This window comes from Leptodactylus fuscus, chromosome 3, assembly GCF_031893055.1.
Source record: "Leptodactylus fuscus isolate aLepFus1 chromosome 3, aLepFus1.hap2, whole genome shotgun sequence".
Classification (NCBI taxonomy): Eukaryota; Metazoa; Chordata; class Amphibia; order Anura; family Leptodactylidae; genus Leptodactylus; species Leptodactylus fuscus.
This window is the reverse complement of record NC_134267.1, coordinates 222,319,128-222,336,311: the sequence shown is the minus strand read 5'-3', so window position 1 is coordinate 222,336,311 and position 17,184 is coordinate 222,319,128.

The window sequence follows — 17,184 nt, the reverse complement described above, 5'->3', positions numbered from 1 at the left end:
GGGGGGTGTGCGCGTGTGTGTGTGGGCGTGGGCGTGTGTACACACACACACACACACACACACACACACTAGTGATGCTAGATCCTGCAGCTGCCCATCCTCCGCTCACCAGGTCACACATGGCTACTTCTAAACAGTACACTTAGTAAGAAACTGCTTATGCCATAAACGGCAATGATGTTCTCAGTACATACTCTCTTACCACCGGACACCAGGACTTGTACATCCTCTTTCCAAGTCTCCTCTCCTCCTGGACCATTTTCGGTGCATCAGTGTCATAAAACCTGAAAAGAGAGCTAAAAAGGTTTGGGTCTAGGATGGTGACCCCTGTAGTTACATGTCCCCTAGGCTTATGCAGCTGGGCTAATGGCAGTGTCTGCCCACATGTTACCTCTACTTTCTTTCATATCAGCCTTAGTGTGTGCCATGACTTCTGACTATACCCACCTGTGTGCGGAGCAGCGGCAGGGTCTCCATCACTACCGAAAATCATTTAGCTTAACATTAAACATACAGAAAGCTCACTCTCCAGATCGGACCATTGTCCTGCTATATCAAACACCTACCCTCAGACCTTGTACCATATTCCTGTGATGGCTTCTATCTGTGCTTGGTTTACCTCATATTCAATGACCGTGGCATATCTGTTGCAGAATCCACCATTTTCCCAAATCAAGACACATCAGATCTGCAAAGAACTCAAAAAGTCAAAGTTAACAATAGGTTCATCATTCAAATGAGCAACAGTCTCTTGTTACATACAATCATGTTGTTCTATATCGTCAGCAGAAAATACTTGTACATTTAAGTTACTGCCCCCTTGAACCTATTGTTAACAGCTGCAAACAGTAATAAACAGGATGGGACGTGCTAGAAAACAAATAATTTTACAAACAACTCAGGTCTTAATAGTTAACCAGTTAGAAGTAACTTGTATAGAAAACCAAAAAACGAAGATATGGGATGGCACTGCTGAATATACAAATAGAATCCAAATAAACTGGAGGTAAATGTGTGGACTACACTTTGTGTATCAAGAGCCGTGGGGGTGCTCAACAACCAGAAAAAGCAACATGAAAATAGTACAATTGTAGAGAAATTTGGAAGGGCACTCACCCATATCTAGGCTCGTCTTCGTAAAAAACTTCTTTTATTAAGGTAACATGTTTGTAAAAACAAATAGTGCAGGGAGGGAAGGTAGCATAAATAGGCAAGTAGGCAACAGCCGTTTCGCGCAGCTATGTGCGCTTTCTCAAGCCTCAAAAATGCAATCGTCTCATACCTAATGATGGTGGATTACCTGTCAGTCCCCAAAAAGAAAATTAGATTTAGTAACAGAATTTGAGCCACTTCCAAAAAGGCCCTATGGGAGACCAAAACATCCGGCTTCTCAAAGAGTCAGGATGAAAGCAGACCAGCTTAGAGAGGAGATGTGTATCATTTGTGATGATTTCCTCTGGTGGGAGGAAGAATTTATTCTGTGCAGCAATAATCCATACAGAAGGTATATGTAATGGTATGGGAGATTCATTGATGATACGCTCATAGTATGGACAGGTGATTATGAAATCATTTCTGATTTCATTAGGTACATAAATGACAATCCATATGGTCTCAAATTCACACATGAAATAAAACCAGAAAGTATCAACTTTCTGGACATCACACTTACAGGAGTGGTATCAGAGAGTAGAGTTATCACCAGTAGAGATGAGCGAACACTAAAATGTTCGAGGTTCGAAATTCGATTCGAACAGCCGCTCAATGTTCGTGTGTTCGAATGGGTTTCGAACCCCATTATAGTCTATGGGGAACAGATACTCGTTAAGGGGGAAACCCAAATCCGTGTCTGGAGGGTCACCAAGTCCACTATGACACCCCAGGAAATGATGCCAACACCTCTGGAATGACACTGGGACAGCAGGGGAAGCATGTCTGGGGGCATCTAACACACCAAAGACCCTCTATTACCCCAACATCACAGCCTAACAACTACACACTTTACACACTCAATACCACATCTCTGACAGTAGGAAAACACCTTGAAACATGTGTATTTGGCACTTGCAGTGAGGAGAGCTTGTCACCAGCAGTGAATTTGGCCCTTGTAGTAAGTTGAGGTTGGCACCAACATTTGTTTTGAAAATCAGGGTGGATTGAGCCTCTAACCAGCAGAGTTTGGGCAAATTCATGGTGGAGGGAGCCTCTAAACACCCCAGTTTGGGCAAATTCATGGTGGAGGGAGCCTCTAAAAACCCCAGTTTGGACCAATTCATGGTGGAGGGAGCCTCTAACCAGCCCAGTGTGGGCAAATTCATGGTGGAGGGAGCCTCTAAAAAACCCAGTTTGGACCAATTCATGGTGGAGGGAGCCTCTAACCAGCCCAGTTTGGGCAAATTCATGGTGGAGGGAGCCTCTAACCAGCAGAGTTGGTGGAAATCAGGGTGGAGGGAGCCTCTAACCAGCAGAGTTGGGGGAAATCATGTTGGAGGGAGCCTAGTATTAGCAGAATTGTGCAACGCTTATGGTGGATGAGTATGAGGATGCGGAGGAATTGGAGAGGTTGAGTACAGACATGGAGTTTCATGTTGGGGTGCTTTACACAGGTGGGCACAAAAATGAAGGCTCTATCCAGTGGTGGTTCATTTTTATCAAAGTGAGCCGGTCGGCACTCTCAGCTGACAGACGGGTGCGCTTGTCAGTGATGATGCCACCGGCTGCACTGAACACCCTCTCAGATAGGACGCTGGCGGCAGGACAGGACAGCACCTCCAAGGCATATAGGGCAAGCTCAAGCCACAGGTCCAACTTCGACACCCAATACGTGTAGGGCGCAGAGGGGTCGGAGAGGACAGGGCTGTGGTCGGAAAGGTATTCCCGCAACATGCGCCTATACTTCTCACGCCTGGTGACACTAGGACCCTCCGTGGCGGCACTTTGGCGAGGGGGTGCCATCAAGGTGTCCCAGACCTTAGACAGTGTGCCCCTTGTTTGTGTGGACCGGTGAGAACTTGGTTGCCTACTGGAGGAACTGCCCTCCCTGCCGCCAACGTCACATGCTGGAAACATCTCCATCATATTCTGCACCAATTGCCTGTGGCAAGCATTGATGCGATTGGCCCTCCCCTCTACCGGAATAAAAGACGAGATGTTGTTTTTATACCGGGGGTCAAGGATAGCAAAGATCCAGTACTGGTTGTCCTCCATGATTTTGACAATACGCTTGTCGGTTGTAAAGCACCCCAACATGAACTCAGCCATGTCTGCCACAGTGTTAGTTGGCATGACTCCTCTGGCCCCACCGGAAAGTTCAATCTCCATTTCCTCCTCATCCTCCATGTCTACCCATCCGCGCTGCAACAATGGGACGATTCGAAGTTGCCCGGAAGCCTCCTGTATCACCATCACATCATCGGACAACTCTTCTTCCTCCTCCTCCTCCTCCTCCATTAAACGCAGTGAAGCGGACAGATGTGTGGACCTACTCTCCAGCTGTGATGGATCGGATGCTATCCCTAACTCCTCTGTGTGATCTGAGTTATCCCTGATGTCAATCAGGGATTCTCTCAGAACACACAAGAGCGGGATTGTAAGGCTCACCATCGCATCCTCAGAGCTCACCCTCCTTGTGGACTCCTCAAAGACCCGTAGGATGTCACAAAGGTCTCTCATCCATGGCCACTCATGGATGTGAAACTGAGGCAGCTGACTTTGTGGCACCCTAGGGTTTTGTAGCTGGTATTCCATCAAAGGTCTCTGCTGCTCAACCACTCTATTCAACATCTGAAACGTTGAGTTCCAGTGTGTGGGGACGTCGCACAAAAGCCGGTGTTGTGGCACATGCAGGCGTTGCTGGAGAGATTTTAAGCTAGCAGCGGCTACTGTCGACTTGCGAAAGTGGGCGCACATGCGCCGCACTTTCACCAGTAGCTCTGGAACATTGGGGTAGCTCTTTAGGAAACGTTGCACCACTAGGTTGAAGACGTGGGCCAGGCATGGAACATGTTGGAGTCCGGCAAGCTCCAGAGCTGCTACCAGGTTCCGGCCGTTATCACAAACGACCATGCCTGGGCCCAGGTGCAGCGGCTCAAACCATATTGCCGTCTCATCGAGGAGGGCATCCCTCACCTCGGAGGCAGTGTGCTGTCTGTCCCCCAAGCTGATCAGCTTCAGCACAGCCTGCTGACGTCTACCAACGCCAGTGCTGCAACGTTTCCAACTCGTAGCTGGGGTCAATCTAACAGCGGAGGAGGAGGCGGTGGCGGAGGAGGAGGCGGCGGTAGAGGAGGAGGAGGAGGGGGGTGTTCTTCTCGTGTCCCTGCCAGGAATGTTAGGCGGGGAGACGAGGTACACCGGGCCAGTTTGGGAAGCAGTCCCAGCCTCAACTACATTCACCCAGTGTGCCGTCAGTGAAATGTAGCATCCCTGTCCGCATGCACTTGTCCACGCGTCGGTGGTCAAGTGGACCTTTGTGCAAAGCGCGGAACTAAGGGCCCGCCTGATGTTGAGTGACACGTGCTGGTGCAAGGCGGGGACGGCACACCGGGAGAAGTAGTGACGGCTAGGGACGGCATAGCGAGGTGCCGCAGTTGCCATCAGGTCCAGGAAGGCGGGAGTTTCAACAAGCCGGAACGCCAACATCTCCTGGGCCAGCAGTTTAGCGATGTTGCCGTTCAAGGCTTGCGCGTGTGGGTGGTTAGCAGTGTATTTCTGCCGCCGCTCCAATGTCTGAGAGATGGTGGGTTGTTGTAAAGAAACGCCTGATGGTGCCTTTGATGGTGCAGGAGAAGGAGATAAGACAGGACCAGGGGAGGATGAGGTAGAAGTCAACAAAGTGGCGGAGGCAGATGAAGTGGTGTCCTGGCTCGTCCTCTGGAGTGCATCGCCAGCACAGTCAGCAGTGGCAGTGGCAGAGGCAGTGGCAGTGGCGTGAACGGCAGGCGGCCTTTGTCCTGCCGTTGCTGCCTGCCACTGATTCCAGTGCTTGGATTCCAAATGACGGCGCATTGAAGTGGTGGACAGGTTGCTCTTCTCAGAGCCCCTAATCAATTTCGAGAGGCAAATTGTGCAGACAACACTATATCTGTCCTCGGCGCATTCCTTGAAAAAACTCCACACCTTCGAGAAACGTGCCCTCGAGGTGGGAGTTTTTCGGGGCTGGGTACGAACTGGAACATCTTGGGAGATTCCGGGTGTGGCCTGGCTTCGCCTAAGCTGCTGACCTCTGCCTCTGCCTCTAGCTACCCTTTTTGGTGCTGCACCTGCCTCAACATCCACACTACTTTCCCCGCTTGACATCCCCCCCTGTCCAGGTCGGGTCAGTGTCCTCATCATCCACCACTTCCTCTTCCAACTCCTGTCTCATCTCCTCCTCCCGCACAATGCGCCGGTCAACTGGATGCCCTGACGGCAACTGCGTCACATCATCGTCGATGAGGGTGGGTTGCTGGTCATCCACCACCAAATCGAACGGAGATGGAGGAGACTCTAGTGTTTGAGCATCTGGACACAGATGCTCCTCTGTTAGGTTCGTGGAATCGTGACGTGGAGAGGCAGGTTGAGGGACAATGAAAGGAGCGGAGAACAGCTCTGGGGAGCAGGGACAGTTTGGGTTATTGTTCTGTAAAGCTTCGGAATTTTGGGAGGAAGGAAGACAAGACTGTTGGGTAATAGGAGGAGAGGAGGCAGAGTCTGACTGGCTGCTGGACAATGTGCTGTAAGCGTTCTCTGACAGCCATTGCAAGACCTGTTCCTGGTTCTCGGGCCTACTAAGGTTTGTACCCTGCAGTTTAGTTAATGTGGCAAGCAACCCTGGCACTGTGGAGTGGCGCAATGCTTGCTGCCCCACAGGAGTAGGCACGGGACGCCCTGTGGCTTCACTGCTACCTTGCTCCCCAGAACCATTCCCCCGACCTCGCCCACGGCCTCGTCCACGTCCCTTTCCGGGAGCCTTGCGCATTTTGAATTCCTAGTTAGACATTGGCACTGTATACCAGTAGTAAAAATTGTGGGTGCACGTAACCCCAATGTATTCTTTGAATTACCAGTCAGACACTGGCACTATATGGCAGTAGCAAGAAATGAGGGTATTTGTATTCCCAATATATTCTTTGAATTCCCAGTCAGACAATGGCACTGTATACCAGTAGTAAAAATTGTGGGTGCACGTAACCCCAATATATTCTTTGAATTCCCAGTCAGACACTGGCACTATATGGCAGTAGCAAGAAATGAGGGTATTTGTATTCCCAATATATTCTTTGAATTCCCAGTCAGACAATGGCACTGTATACCAGTAGTAAAAATTGTGGGTGCACGTAACCCCAATATATTCTTTGAATTCCCAGTCAGACACTGGCACTATATGGCAGTAGCAAGAAATGAGGGATTTGTATTCCCAATATATTCTTTGAATTCCCAGTCAGACAATGGCACTGTATACCAGTAGTAAAAATTGTGGGTGCACGTAACCCCAATATATTCTTTGAATTACCAGTCAGAAACTGGCACTATATGGCAGTAGCAAGAAATGAGGGTATTTATAACCCCAATATATTCTTTGAATTCCCAGTCAGACAATGGCACTGTATACCAGTAGTAAAAATTGTGGGTGCACGTAACCCCAATATATTCTTTGAATTCCCAGTCAGACACTGGCACTATATGGCAGTAGCAAGAAATGAGGGTATTTATAACCCCAATATATTCTTTGAATTCCCAGTCAGACAATGGCACTGTATACCAGTAGTAAAAATTGTGGGTGAACGTAACCCCAATATATTCTTTGAATTACCAGTCAGAAACTGGCACTATATGGCAGTAGCAAGAAATGAGGGTATTTGTATTCCCAATATATTCTTTGAATTCCCAGTCAGACAATGGCACTGTATACCAGTAGTAAAAATTGTGGGTGCACGTAACCCCAATATATTCTTTGAATTCCCAGTCAGACACTGGCACTATATGGCAGTAGCAAGAAATGAGGGTATTTGTAACCCCAATATATTCTTTGAATTCCCAGTCAGACAATGGCACTGTATACCAGTAGTAAAAATTGTGGGTGTATATAGCCCCAATTCTATTGCTAGGGGACTTGCAGGGTATTTCTGGGGTGAAGGTGGGGGGGCACACCGTTGGAACGGGTATCGGGGTATATATCGGGTATACGGGAATACACTGACAGTGTATTCCATTCAGGATCCTGGGAAAGCTGGGTTGCGGCGATTGAGCCCGTCAGTGCCACGTTACACTGACAAGCTTCTCCCTGGAATTTAGCTCTTATAAGAGCTGTTGGTTGTCTTCTCCTTCCTATCCTAGCCTGTCCCTGCCTAGCCAGAATCTAAGCCCTAGCTAGCTGGACGGAAACCTCCGTCCTCGGTGAATTGCAAGCTCAGAATGACGCGAACCTGGGCGGCGCTGTTCTTTTAAATTAGAGGTCACATGTTTTCGGCAGCCAATGGGTTTTGCCTACTTTTCTCAACGTCACCGGTGTCGTAGTTCCTGTCCCACCTACCCTGCGCTGTTATTGGAGCAAAAAAGGCGCCAGGGAAGGTGGGAGGGGAATCGAGTAATGGCGCACTTTACCACGCGGTGTTCGATTCGATCATGCCGAACAGCCTAATATCCGATCGAACATGAGTTCGATAGAACACTGTTCGCTCATCTCTAATCACCAGTACTTATCGCAAGAAAATGTCAGGAAATACCTTACTGCATGCAAGCAGTTCCCACCCCAAACATACAATACGTTCTTTGCCTGTAGGAGAATACACTAGGGTAAAGAGAGCTTGCACAGATAATAAAACATATGAGACACAAGCCCAGGAGATCACCAAACGATTAAGAGATCGGGGTTACACCAAATGGATGACAGATAGGGGTAAAAACATTGTCTCCAAGAAAGAGAGGATGACCCTCTTACATCAAAATAAAGTGAAAAAAAACTGTAAAATACACTCCTTTTCCTACCAAATTCAGTAATGAATATGGAGACATTGTAAATATCAAAAATAATCTCTCCATTTTAAATCAAGATGACATATTGAGATCTATCTTATCGGAGGGCTGCAATTTTGTGGCCAAGCGAGGGCAATCCCTAGGCAGCTATCTGTCCCCTAGAATGTATATGGAAAAGAGTAACACTAAGGACACATGGTTGTCACTCAAAGGCTTCCATAGATGTGGACTCAGCAGGTGTCAAATCTGCCAATATGCTAGGAAGGGTACTACATTTATGGATGCATCAGGAATGAAAAAATATGACATAAAACGTTTTTGTAATTGTACAACAGAGTATGCCATCTACATGATCACATGTGATGCATGCAATCTTAGTTATGTGGGATGCACATCTAGGTCCACGAAAATCAGAATTTCGGAACACTTACAGAGTATACGTAATCCAAATTCTAACAAAAAAACAGGAGTGTCTAAAAACACTTCATATCAGAACACTCTAGGAACTTATCCTCCTTTTCTTTCAAAGTCATAGAAAAAGTCATGAGACCCCTGAGAGGGGGTGATTGGGGCCACAAATTGAAAATCCGCGAGGCCTTCTGAATCTTGAAACTAAATGTTAGATTTCCACATGGACTCAATCGCAGAAACGATCTTGACTATATATATTAATACTCACCAATATAGATGTGGGACAGGTCGTTAGTAGTTTTGAATGAGTGTAGACTCTGTTCTTCTCTTCTACATAACATCGCGTATCAGCTAACCATTTGAGTCCACAACACGCATGTGCACTAATAAGTGTTAGATCCGGGCATCCTTTCCAGGGTGTATGCGTCCGATATAGTGCCCTCACGCATGCGCATAATTGACATTCAGGGTAGTACGGAGAATGGTTTGGCTGGTCAATTTTAGACGCATGCGCCTAAATGGGTTCTAATGCGCATGCGCAGTGTCTAAAATTCTGAACATAGTGCATAGGAAATTGAATAGCATCCACATATAGTAAGGGCGCGTTACTTCAGATCTGCGTGTCACTCCAGTTCCATCATTCGGTGAGTTTTCACTCTCCGTTATCAGAGTCATTATATGATAATAGCATTCTATAACATTGTCACAATGTAGGATTTACTTTTTATTTTCCTCCAGCACAGTGCACTTCAAAAATAGTAGGTTCAATCAGGTATGGATATCCGGCAAAAAATTGTCACTCAGGATTGGAACATGGGTGACATAGTAAAATCGAAATATCCCGTTTATATGTATTATTTTGTTGTTTATTATAAAATGCAAGAAAATTTATGTATTTTGTGCATGCAATGGTACTAACAAACAAACTCGTAATTATCCAAACTTTTTTTCATATAAAAATTAACAACAAGGTTTAAGTCTGTACTATTATGAGTATACAGCTAGGTATGGCAAATGTTCTGAGGTATTACCATTTCGACACATATGTGGTTTTATACCCATAAAGGGTTAATGTTGGTTTTAACGGTAGTTTTCAGGCATCACAGATGGCGATGATTATACCGGAAGGTATTTATAGCCACGTAAGGTAAAAACAAAACAGGCTACGACTAAGAAGACTTTATGTCTTCGAAACGCGTCAGCGAGTCTATGTAAGGGATGGATATACCTACGAGACGATACTGCTTGTGAGCATGTGTGTTTTTTAACTTTGGAATAAATGCTACGTTTTATAAGGACCATGGATGTAAGCTGGAATCTTTTATTTTCATTGGATTTTCTTGCTACGTGACCCATAGCCGGTGGGGTTGATTTCCGGGCTTCCTCCGTCCTCAAGTCTACAAGACTACATAGAACTCCCAGTAAGAATGTTGGATGAAGATTCATAAGTAAGTGGGCTGCATTTTTTTCTCTGTTTGCGTCTCGTTAAGAAGTATGACTCCCTTAAAACAACAGCAATAACAGATACCCTGAAAAACCAATTGACACATCTCTATAGTGATTTTTTTTTTTACTGGCGAATATTCACTTCTGGAAATAGAATGCCTTTGTTTTCAGCGACAGTCTGGGGCAAATGACTGCGGAGCATTTGCTATTGCAAATGCAGAATCTTTAGCTCATGGATTGAATGTAAAAAATATATGTTTTCAACAAAGAAAAATGAGGGCACATTTGATTGCCTGTTTTTCTATGCACTCAATGTCATTGTTTCCACATACTACGTTGGAAAGATTACCTCCATCAATTTCTTCCAAAAAAATTACAATGACAACTTATTGTCTATGCAAAATGCATGAACCAAAAGAACAAATGGTGGAGTGTTCAAACTGCAAAATGTGGTACCACCTGAAATGTGTGGATTTAAACAAAGAATCACAATGTGTGAAAACAAAAAGAGCAAAATATAACTGCCCAAAGTGTACATGAAAATGGGATGTTTGGCACATGACACTGGCTCTGTAATAGCAAACCATCACTCATGATGGGTATTGGTCACCGACCCCTAACATTCCCCTATCTATGTATAACTGATATATTGATAAGTCTTTATTCTGATTGTGTAGGTTGACTGAACTATGAGGTACTTTAAAGAGGACCTTTCATGGGTTGAGGCACATGCGGTTTTATATACAACTAGAAAGCAGACAGTGCTGAATTCAGCTTTTACGATCTGTGTCCCCAGTGAAGCTATTGGTTACAGTACCGTAGCCCTTCATCGTTAGAAGGGAGTTCTTGACAGTCAGGGATGCCGTTCTTCACAGCAGCGCCTATAGCCCTGTACTGTGAGACCGGGGAGGAACGCCCTCCCCACTTCCTGATATAGTGCTGGTCCATAGACTAGTACTGGGGGAGACGTTCCTCCCCGCTCTCAGAGTACAGCGCGATAGGCGCTGCTGTGAAGAAGGACGTTCCTGGCAGACTGTCAGGAACACCCTTCTGACTGAAGAGCTACAGGACCGGCACTGATAGCTCTTCACCTGGGGCACCTCATTACTACATTTGTTAAGTCATGTCTTGATTTATGTACTATATTATGTTGTCATAAAAGTTTTCATGTGTCCTTGAATTAAAACTTTTTTGCATTAACATAAGATGGTCAGCCTCAGTGTGGTTTATGTTATACTTCTCACATTCAGACAAAATTTGTCAATAAAGTACTTTATGTCTACAAAAATAAGGTAGGGTGTAAATTCTGTCAGTTCCTTCATTACATTAGTACATTAAAAAAAAAAAAAAAACTCTGTTGCAATGAAATTGCTTATGACATTTGGTCTAGTTATGGTGTGTATATCCTACCACCTCCAGAATAGTTCACTTCATCCATCTGGCCAATGTGTCTTTAGAAGATTTAATTCCCTTGCCATTGCCTGAAACAAGTTAAAAAAAAATTTTTTCAAGTGTTCTGAAATTCTTAGTTCTATCCAGGTTTGGTTAGAATAACTATTTTAACATCTAAGGTGTGGAAATGTAGGATAGAACACCGGTCAAAAGGATTCTGTATTCATATTCTGAAAATAATGAACTTTAGTAATGCTTTAATTTTTGGTTCAGGAGGACAGGACTTTGTGTCTATGCCAAAAAAATATTTCCAGTAAGAAAGGCTGCACATGGATACTGGCGGTTAGCTTTAACCCCTTAGCGACCCATGACGTACTATTACTTCATGGGTCGTTAACATTCCCCGCAGTGCCGTGCAGGCATAAATGGAGCTCATGTTAGCTGTATATGACAGCTAACATGCTGCTCCCTAACCCCGCATCGGACCCGAGCGCCGATGCGGGGATTTAACCCGTTGATTGCCGCGATCAAACATGATCGCGGCAATCAACGGTTTGCGCGATCTTGTGGGGGGTTACCGGCACCCCCCGCGGTGAGATCGGGGGGTGTCGGTGTATAAACCATGTAGCCTGGGGTCTGGCCAGTGACCCCAGGCTACTACATGCCCCCGTTACCTGGTTGATCCTGTCGTCTCCACAGGAAGCAAGGCTGTGACTGCTCACAGCCTCACTTCCTGTTAATGCTGAACGAGACTGAATGCTGTGTCTTGTACTGCATTATAAAGGATCAGTGATCAAATCACTGATCCAAGTGTCCCATAGGGACATGTGCAAAAGTAAGGAAAAAAAAAAAGTGAAAAATCAATAAAGTGTTAGAAAAAAAATTAAAGTTATAAAGCCCCAAAATTCACTTTTATCTAAAGAAAATGAATTATATAAAAAAAAAAATCTAAAAATTAAATAAAAACAATGCATATTTGGCATCATCGTGTCTGTAACAATCTGTACAATAAAACCTAAACAATATTTAATGCACACTGTGAATGACGGAGAAAAAAACCCCGCCGAAAGTAGTGATTTTTCGCCATCTTACCTTACAAAATATGCTATAAAAAGTGATCAAAAAGTCATATGCCCCCCACAACAGTACCAATAAAAAGCAGTTTATCCTGCAAAAAATAAGCCCTCAACCAACTCTGTCAACCGAAAAATAAAAACGTTACGCCTCTCAGAATATAGCGATGCAAAAATCACTGATTTATGTCTCCAAATCTGTTTTTGTTCTGCAGAAATAGTTACGTATATAAAAATACTATAAATGAGGTATTGCCGTAACCGTACGGACCCGCAGAATAAAGGTCACATTACTTATACTGTACGCTGCATGGCGAAAAATTTAAAAGGTAAAATGCAATGCCAGAATTGATTTTATTTTTTAAAATCCAGCAAAAAAAAAAAAAAAAAAAAAGGAGTTAATAAAATTTATTCCATAACTTGTAGACACCCAAAAATGGTGTCATTACTTTTCTGGTGACACGGCCATATAAGGGCTTGTTATTTGCGGGATGAGGTGTATTTTGTAAAGAAAATATAGCATCTAGTAATGTGATGACAAAAAACCCAAAAATCGCCAAATCATTAGAACACGACTGGCTGCGGCAGGAAGGGAATATATAAGCTGTGTGAGTGTATATATGGGGACACCCCATATATACAGCTTATGAGGGAACAGACACCAGAAGTGACCCCCAAAGTAACTCCCCCAATCATAGGAGCTCCTGGAACATAGTAGGGAATGTGGTGTTTGCAATGTCCTCCGCACAGCTTATATATTCCCCTTCACCATCCGCTGTGCAGTCACATCTGGGATACTAATACTCACTAAACCCCAAGATAAATTCTTTGAGGGGTGCAGTTTTCAAAATGGGGGTCACTCCTTTGGGGAATCCACTTTTCTGGTACCTTACAGGCTCTAGAAACATGAAATGATGTCCAGATACCAAACATCCAAATCTACACTCCAAAAACCGCATCACGCGCCTTCCCTTCTGTGCCCTGCCGTGTGCCCAAATTGCAGTTTATGTCACATGTATGACCCAGGATAACGTATGTAATGTCATAAGTGATATAAATTGATATTAGGGCACATGCATGACACTGGTGTACCCCGGATAATGCATGTAATGTCATATGTGGGTATAAACTGATATTAGGGCACAGTCAGACAAAGAAGGGAAGAAGGGTTATTTGTTTTTTGGAGCACAGACTTAGACGTTTGGGTTGGTTTGTTTTTTTTATGCCATGACACTTTTGCACAGACCCTAAAATTGCCCTTACAAAATGGGGTCACTTCTTGGGGAATTCCAGTTCACTGGCATCTCCAGGGCTCTGCAAAAACATGGCGCCCAGAAAGTACCTCAATCTGTACCCCAAAAAGCAGTTTATACCCACATATATAATTTTTGGCCCCTCGGGATCGCCCACTTAATAGTTTTAGGAGTGCAGGTCTCTGACAACACAAGGTGGGTGCAACGTATTGGGCACCGAAATGGCGCATTTCTTTAAAAATTTAAATTTTCATTTTGTACATTAATTTTTGGGAAGCATTTTTAGGCTCAAAATTATAATACCCTTTGATTCATTCCTTGACAGGTGTAGTTTCTAAAATGGGGTCACTTTTGAGGGGTTTCCATTGTATTGGTACTTTAGGGGCTCTGCAAATGCGACATGGCACCAGAAAACTGCCCTCAAAAGCCAAATAACCATCTTTCCATTCTGAGCCCCACCATGTACCCATACAGCAGATTATGGCCACATATGGGGTATTGCCGTGTTCAGGAGAAATTGTGTAACAAACTGTGGGGGGCTTTTAATTCTCTAACTACTTGCAAAAATTAAAAATATGGCGCTAAATGGACGATTTATTGGAAAAAAAGTAATTTTTCATTTTCACATCTCAATGGTAAAAAAAAAAAAAATCTGTGAAACACCTGTAGGGTCCAAGTGCTCACTAAACCCCTTGATAAATTCCTTGAGGGGTCTAGTTTTCAAAATGGGGTCATATTGTGGGGGGGGGGGGGTCCACTGTTCTAGCACTTCAGGGGCTCTCCAAATGCAACATGGTGCCTGAAACAGATTTCAGCTAAATTTGCCCTCCAAAATCCCAATAGCGATCCTTCAGCTCTGGACCTCACAGCATGCCCATACAGCACTTTACATCCACATGTGGGGCATTTCTGTAGTTGGGAGTAAATGCTTGACAATTTTTAGGGTGCATTTTCTCTTTAACCCCAAATTTTGCATTTCCACAAGGGGTTAAAAGCAACATTTTATAGCAAAAAAATGCCACTTTTCCTTTTATTGGGCCAATTCTGTTACACTCCTGTAGGGTCAAAGCGCTCACTAAACCCCTTGGTAAAATTCTTTGAGGGGTCTAGTTTCCAAAATGGGGTGACATTTAAGGGGTTTCCACTGTTTTGGCACCTTGAGGGCTCTGCAAACGGGACATGGTGCCTGAAAAGTATTCTAGCAAAATCTGGCCTGCAAAATCCAATTAGCGCTCCATCCGCTCTAAGAGCGACCGTGTGCCCGTACATTAGGGTACCAGCACATATGGGGTATTGTCGTGTTCGGGAGAAATTGTGTAACAAAATGTGGGGTGCAGTTTCTCCTTTAACCCTTAGTAAATGTGTAAATTCTAGGGCTAAATGAATTTATTAGTGACAAATTGAAAAATGTAAATTTGACTTCCATTTTGTTTTAATTGCTGTGAAATGCTGAAAGGGTTAAGAAACTTTCTAGCTGCTGTTTTGGATTCTTTCAGGAGTGCAGTTTTTAGAATGGGGTGACTTATGGGGGGGGGGGGTTATTAGAGAGGCCTTTCAAGTTTCCTTCAGAACTGAACTGGTCCCTTGAAAAATGTGTTTTGGAAATTTTCTAGAAAATTTGGAAAATTACTGCTTGACTTGTAAGCCTTATAGTATCTGAAAAAAATAAAAGGGTGATTAATATTTGACTTCTACATAAATCAGAGACATGGTTAATTATATTTATGGAAAAAATTGGGCAGTATGGATTTCCATTTGAAAGGCTGGCAATTTCAAAGTTTGAAAACTGCATTTTTTTCCAAATTTCCTATTTTTTCATAATTAAAGACAAAACATATCGATGAAAATTTACTACTGACATGAAGTACAATGTGTTACGATAAAAACTCTCAATCACTTGTGTAAGTTAAAGCGTCTCAAAGTTATTGCCATTTAAAGTGACACGTCAGTTTTGAAAAAAAAAAACAAAAAACATTTAAATGACTGACCTCTGGCAAGCTGTCCCCTGTCCAGTTTCTCCGGGTTTAGGACCGAAACACCGAGACACACAGCGGTGGTAGTGTGAACAACCCCTAACAAATGATACATTCAATGAGAAACATTTTAGCTAAATGTCCTGGATAGGTTTGAATGGATGATATGTCGGAGGATTAAGAGCAATAGTTACAATGTGGTAAATAACTGTTTGATGCAATAGCTATTTTTCTAGTTTCGACATACGAAGATTTGAGAGGTCTGTAATTTTAATTGTTGGCTCACTTCAACTGTGAGACACAGAATCTGACCAAAAACACTAGAAAAATACATTGTATGAAACATTGTATAAAGTGACTGCTCCATTTACTTCAATGGGGATCCAGAACTGCAATCTGTGGGAGTACCTAGAGCCCCAGAGCAGTGACTGGAAGGGCAGTACCAAAAGCGCACTGGCTCTCCATTCACAAAGAGGCGTTTGGAGTCCCATAGTCTCAATCACTAGGGGTGCAACATCACAGTGGATAGTGGATTAATGTTCTTAATGGCAAATACTCTTGTGAAAAATCAAGGAAATGGCAATACAATGAGACGTAAAGACTCTAGTGATGCCATCTCCAGTATGGAGTCAGAGTGTAATGAGATCTTGAATACAGTTGAATGGGGATCCTCAAAAAAAACCCTGATCTGCATAAGAAAGCGGTTACCTAAGGAAACATGTGGACTTCATAGACTATAATGAGGTCCATGTTTTATTCCGCACTGCTGCAGCGCTTTTCTATACACGTTAACGCGGAGAGGAGAACGAAATGGCACAAATGAATGTGAATGGGCCTTAAGGAGGACAATTCCATGCTGGACAGTATATATAGCAGAGTCTATTCACCTGAATTATCGGACACCAGAATACTGAGCATCTGCCTACACAAAGCTATGGAAGTCGAGAGGCAAAATAAGTCCAGCAATCCCTGGTGCTTAATATTAGGAGGAGTTTACAATAGGATACTAGCAGGTTTCAGCTCCGTATCAGTGCTGTAACAAAAACTCAGGAATTCCATTTGTCTCCTAGGGATCCATACTAGTTTCTGAAAATGTAAAGAAGAGTCATCAAAAGTATTTTTAGTTCTTTGGGTAAACCAATCACTGACATGTCAGCCGCAAATAAAAGTGTATACTTGATCAAATACATTCAATAATGGATGCAGGATGAGGCTGATACTATCATGTTGATAAATGGATACATATTCACATGTATTTACAATTATGGTTAGACAGGAACATCTGAGATGTGGGGAGAAGTGTTAGCCATGACCCCTGTATTGTCCCCTAGTGAAGCTCAGAGACTCATTTATCTCTTGCATAGGGTCTATAGGCCTCCACAGAGACTGTTCTGTATGCATATCCATTCTGATGCCAAATGCCCCCACTGTAGTATGGAAACTGCACATCTCCAGCATATGATGTGGGAGTGTCGGGCGTCAACCAATTACGGGAATCAGGTGCTGTCCTTGCTTGGCCAGGTATACGCTTTTGCCTTTCTGCGTTGACCGCTAGTTTGCCTTCTAGATCATTTGGGGGAGGGGGTTGACCCGGAAAGCCAGTCCAGGACAGCTTGTCCTGGACTGGCTTAGGTCAGCAAAAATGCCGCCCTCCCGAGGCCCTGGCATAGCGCCGCCTGA